This window comes from Nannospalax galili, unplaced genomic scaffold, assembly GCF_000622305.1.
Source record: "Nannospalax galili isolate Female #2095 unplaced genomic scaffold, S.galili_v1.0 scaffold136, whole genome shotgun sequence".
Taxonomy (NCBI): domain Eukaryota; kingdom Metazoa; phylum Chordata; class Mammalia; order Rodentia; family Spalacidae; genus Nannospalax; species Nannospalax galili.
Genome location: NW_008340872.1, coordinates 3,267,026 through 3,272,987, shown reverse-complemented (window position 1 = coordinate 3,272,987; position 5,962 = coordinate 3,267,026). Strand labels below are relative to the sequence as shown.

The window sequence follows — 5,962 nt, the reverse complement described above, 5'->3', positions numbered from 1 at the left end:
GGTGGGAAGAAGCCCTTACTACAGAGTGAGTGACCCTGGAGGGACACAGTCCCAGCCCACCACAGCAGTGTCTGTTGTCTGAGAAGCCTTGCCAGGCTCTGACTCACCCTCTCACTCTTACCTTTGGACAAACAGCTGGAGATAGGCACAGACTAGTCAGAGCAGTGGCCTGGAGTACCTGTGGTTCTATCTGTCCCCAGGCAGAGGCCAGACCACGTGGGCCACTGGCTAGACGATATGGTGAGGGTAGACTGTGGGAGTGATGTTTGGTATCATTCCTTCCTTCCTTCAAATTCCCTTGGAACTGGAGTTACATACGGTTGTTAGCTGCCATGTGGGATCAAACTCAGGTCATCAAGCTTGGCAGCAAGTGCCCTTACCCACTGATCCTTCTCTCACTGATCCTCAGGTTCAATTTTTATGTTCCTGAAAATTTCTGTGATTTATCACTGATGATATGTGTAGAGGTATATTAAAATGTTTTGCAGTTTTAACCAAACACTGATGGCTTTTATGACAGGAGAAGAGCATGGGACGGTTTTCTAACAGGAAGAACACCAGACAGGTCCTTTGTTGGTGCCATCCGGCATCTCTTCCCTGGCTGTCACACAGTGAATCACCATGTCAGGTACTTCACAGAAAGCTCTACCCAAGCAGAGCTGCTCTCTCAGTGTCTGAGCGCGGCAGAGTGTGGGAGAGAGTGTGCTCACCTATCCATTTATCTGAACACAGAAAGGAGCACAGGACACAGGCTTTGATTCCCCTGGGACTTTCTGCTAAACCACACTGTGTTCAGCCTCCGTCCAGGGATCATATCCTGGTCTCCCTGCTGCTCACACTTCCTCCTGCATTTCTTCTGTTACCCACTATGATGGTTTGAATGAGAATGTCCCCCATAGGCTCCACGTATTTGGACATTTTGTCCCCAGTTGGTGGTGCTGTTTTGGGAGGTCTTAGAAGGTGTGTCCATGCTGGAGGAAGCACATCACTGGGGGCGGGCTTAGAGAGTTCTTAAGCCTTGCTGGATTTCAGTCACTCTCTGCTTCCTGTACCTACTTCAAGATGTGAGAGCTCCCCTCCACTCTGGCCACCCTGCTACCAGGCCTCCCCACCATGATGGACTCTGATTTCCTCTGAAACCATAAACTCAAATAAACTCCTCCTTTTATAAGTTCCCTTGGTCACAGTGTTTTATCATAGCAACAGAAAAGTAACTAGTACACCTACTATGTTTGCAATATAATGACCTTCCTGTTCTTTTTTCCTTTCACCTTTCTTTAATGTTATTATTATGTTTGTTGGGGGGGGTATTGAACTGAGGGCCTCTTGCATGTCAAGTACATGGTCTACTTCTGAGGTCTCTCTGCAGCCTCCCTGGGGTTCTCACTTACAGGGATCTCATTTCTTGATTGCGGCAGTCTTTTCCTCTCACCATGTCACTTGACCAAAGATACCTACTACTCAATCCTTGACCTCACTCTTTTTTAAAATTAACATTTTTAGATTTACATTTATTTTATTAAAATAACACTTACATTTATTTATTCGGGGGCTGTGCCACAGAGCATTTGTGGCAGTCAGGACAACTTGCAAGTGTGGTTCTCTCCTTTTACCATGTGGGCTCTGGGGAATGAAACTCAGGTCATCGGGCTTGATGGCAAACACTTTTATCTGCTGAGCCATCTTGCCTGCCTGGTGAGGTAAGTACTGGGGATCAAAGCCACGGCCTCCTGCAGGCTACACTGCCACTCTGCCAACTGAGCTACATGTCTAGCTGATCAGACCCTTGACTATTTTCTCCACACTTTGTTTCTGCAGTTTGTCATTTTTTTTACTAATTTGGTTAAAGTTAGTTGAGTGTTAGGAGATTATCTGAGTCATACACAAGGTAAGTCCAAATAAGTCAAAAGAACAAAGCCAGCTATTCCAAGATTAAAGGCCAAGAAATGAAAGTATCATGACTCTGTATGTGTGTGTGTGCACGTGTGCCCCGTGTGCACATGCGTGTGTCTGTGTTCACATGTGTATGTGCTTGTGGAAGCCAGAGAGACAACCTCAGGTATCATTCTTCAGGTACCGTCTACCTTTTAAATTTTTGAGACAGGTTCTTTCTGGCCTGGAACTAGCCAAGTAGGCCATGCTAGCTAGCCAGTGAGCCCAGGGCTCTGCCTCCATTTCCCCAGCACTGGGATTACCAGCACATACCACTACACCTGGCTTTTTTTGTGAGTTCTAGGGATCGAACTGAGGTCCTCATGCTTGCAAAGAGGCATTCTTCTAACTGTGTCATCCCCCACCTCTAAAACTGTCTGGTTTTTATTTTTCTAATATTTTATTTTATTTTATGTGTATGAGTGTATTGCCTACATGTACGTAAGTGCACCTGCATCATGCAATGCCCGTGGAGGTCAGAAGAGAGTGTCAGATCCCCTGGAACTGGAGTTATGGATGGTTGTTAGCCACCATGTGGGTGCTGGGAATCAAATCCAGGAGCCAGTGCTCCTAACTGCTGAGCCATCTCTCCAGACCCCGAGTGTCTGGTTTTAATACAAGAATGCTTAGGGAACCTTCTACTGTCATTTCATCCTTGGTTCTCATGCATTCCCTTCTTCTCTCTGCATGAGGTCTACTGTTTGCTGCCACGACTTATCTATCCAGGGTACAAGTATGAAAATGTTTCATTATACTCTATGAAAATCTTTTCTGAAAGTGAGCATGTAATAGTCCTTCAGGCATTTATCAGTGTTAATATAAAGCAAATATTTCCCTGTTGCTCTTAGCCAGTAAAGGAACACAAATGTAAATATTTACACTGAGAAGCAGGGCAGATAAATTGGATAAAAAATAACTTTAGGCATTTTATGTCTTAGTGCTGGGCATTGTGGCACAAATCTGTAATCCCAGCACTTGGGAAGCAGAAGCAAGAGGATCAGGAGGTCAAGGCCAACCTGAGCTGCATTGAGACCCTGTCTCAAAAATAAAAACAAAAACAAAAAAGTAAATTAATTACTTAATAATTTATTTAACTTCAAAAGGGTTAGAGATGAGCTCAGTTAGTAGAGTGTTTGCCTAGTATGTCTGAAGCCCCGGGTTCCATCTCCAGCCTCATAAACTGGGTGTGATGGCATGCACCTGTAATCCCAGCACTCAGAAGGCAGAAGCAGGTGAATCAGTTCAAGGTCATCCTTGTCTACGTAATGTGTTTGAGGTCAGCCTGGGCTACATTAGACCTTGTCTCCAAAAAAAGTTATGTCTTTAGACATTATGTTTATTTACCCCAAAAGAGAATTTTATATAGCACTGTATTCCTTTACACTTTAACATCTAAAATATTTCCTGAAAAGCTTTAGTTGCAAAGGCTGTACTTTCCAGTGGGCTGTAACAACATATTTAGATGAACTTATGTGGGAGATGGGTAACAGAACCAAACTGAACCAAAACTAAGGATGTGTGAAAAGCAATAGGAAACTTGATTCTTGATAAGCAAATTTATATTTTTTTAAATTTTAATTATTTTTCATTTTATGTGTATGAGTATTGCTTGCATGTATGCAAGTGCACCTACGTCATGCAATGCCCATGGAGGTCAGAAGAAGGAGTTGGACGTCCTGGAACTGGAATTGCAGACAGTTGGTAGCCACCATGTGGGTGCTGGGAACTGCAAGAGCAACCAATGCTCTTAACTGCTGTGCCATCTCCCCAGCCCTATGGTAAGTGAATTTAAAGATAGAAACAAAAAATGAACAGAGGTACCCTGCATAGGTGTATAAAGTTGTCTCCAGAAGCCAAAGTTTATTAAATGAAAATTTCAGTGCCAAGAGAGCTGCCTCCCTATGACTTGTTTGTCACAGAGGCCCCGACACCCCCAAAACAATACAGACAATTGCCAGTGCTGTTGGTTGCCCATCAGATCTAGATGGTAAGACCCTATTGCTGAAGATACCACAGGCCCTCATTAGAGGACATAGAGGAATCAAGGAATCAGCTAGAGGAATCCGCTAGACCTGGGCTGGGAGCTTGCTCCTTGATGACTTGCCTTCATTGTGCAGAAGATGCTATGCTGGCAAATCCAGGAAAAGGTGGTAAAAGTCCTGATGCTGAATGCCCAGCTGTACTCTGATAAAAGCAAACAAGTTTGTGCTCAAAACCCCTGTGATAATAAAGCTTGATTGTCAAGTTGACTGGATATGAATCAGATAGAGACACACGTAGGAAGGCCTGTGAGGGAATTTCCCAGAGGGGTTAACTAAGAGCAGAACTTACCCCAGAGTAAGTGGCCCCCTTGGGCAGTGGCCCTGAGAGAAAGAGGCTGGAGAGAAAAGCAGCCCGCTTTGCTGCCTTCCTTCTTGTGATGACTGCATCTATCCCGCAGCTGTCCTTCGCTGACATCTCCAGCATTATACACCTTCCAATGGGGACTGACGACCAGTAATCCTCTAGGCCTTCAGCTCTAGATTGGAACTGCTGAGGCATCCAGCTTTGGGACTGAGCGGTTCCTTGATGTGGCTTTCCAGTGTGAAGACAGTCATTGTTGAACTTCCCAGCCTATATTGTGTAAGCCAATCTAATAAAGCCCTTTTCATAATATACAACCTCCAGGGGCACAAGAAACAAGTCTTCAGCAGAAGGCAGCTCAAGAGATGGTGCTTGACAAGCTCCATGGTGCAGAACTGAAGAAAACATTGACTAGAAAGTACAGCGATGACTCAGACTTGTCCGTGACCTGAAGGTGGGGAGCCGCTGCCCCTTTGTTATGACTTCACTGTCCCTTTTGCTTGGTATTTGGCAGTGAATAAGCTATCCACATTAAATGCTACCACATAGCAAAGATACAGCAGTGAGACAACCAGCCGAGACCCCAGGCCAATACTGAAGGGTCTTCCAGTGTGATTTTGACATTGCTTGCCAATTTGACCCCCATTACACAGACTACTTAAAGAGCAGGTGTGAGAGCCTGCAGATAGGCAACTTCCTGGTCAAGGAAGATGATCTATCCATCTAGTTGCAATGCTTGCTGTCTATGATGTTCCCAACACCATGTTCCATACCATCTACTCATCAGCAGACAAGATAAAGAAGGGATTCCGGAAGGAAGTGAAGAATGAGGTGATGGGAGAAAAGAGCCTTGTACCTGAGGTTGCTGCTGACCCCATTGGAAACTATACCCAGCAGCATAGTGGGGTGTCTTTTGTGAAGCCACTGCTCTGGGATCCTAAACACTTGTCCCCAAACAAGCAGGCCTTGGAAGCCTGGGAGACCTAAAGTCACTGTTTGAGTGCCTGATGCTATTTGGCACTGATAACAAGACCTCCTTCCACCTGAGTTTTGCACTGGGGCTGGAGTTCTGTACTGAGGCAATCTATGAGGCAGTACCACAACAGACCCTGATCCAGTCAGGGAAAGAGCCCCTAGGTGTGGGCAATGTGGCTGTCAGAAGGTGCTATGATGGGCCGGTGGGCATGTTCGACCCCTAAAGGGAGCAAAGTGCTGTGTGAAGCTCAGCATTGGGGCAGAGCAGATCTTCTCCATCCTGTTGCTTTGGAGGAAAAAGTGCAGACCACAGACATGCAGGGTCTTGTGGCATCCGCACAGAAGAGGCTGCTGAAGGAAAGACTAAAGTTTGTCTCAGAGCTGTGGGATGCCGGAATCAAGTACCAGTGTTAGTCCTTTTTCTGCAAACTGCCTGAGGTGGCCTGGGAAAATGGTTTGCTACTGCCTTGACCCAGAAAACCCTCAAAAATCACACAAATTGAGGGGTTCAAATCTTTGTATTCACTTTAAGAACACCAGTGAAACTGCCCAGGCCATCTGAAAAGCCACCAAATATCTGAAAGATGTCACTTTAAGGCAATGTGTGCCATTCCAGTGGCATAATGGTGGAGTCCACCGGTGTGCCAGGCCAAACAGATGGACACAGGGTCGGTGGTCCAGAAAGGGTACTGAATTTTTGCTGTACGTGCTT

At 45.6% G+C, this 5,962-nt stretch overlaps 1 pseudogene; it reads left to right on the top strand.

Annotated features, from left to right (window-relative positions):
* Nucleotides 1-621: 621 nt before the first annotated feature.
* On the top strand, nucleotides 622-5,664 carry LOC103736515 (annotated as a pseudogene).
* Nucleotides 5,665-5,962: the final 298 nt, after the last annotated feature.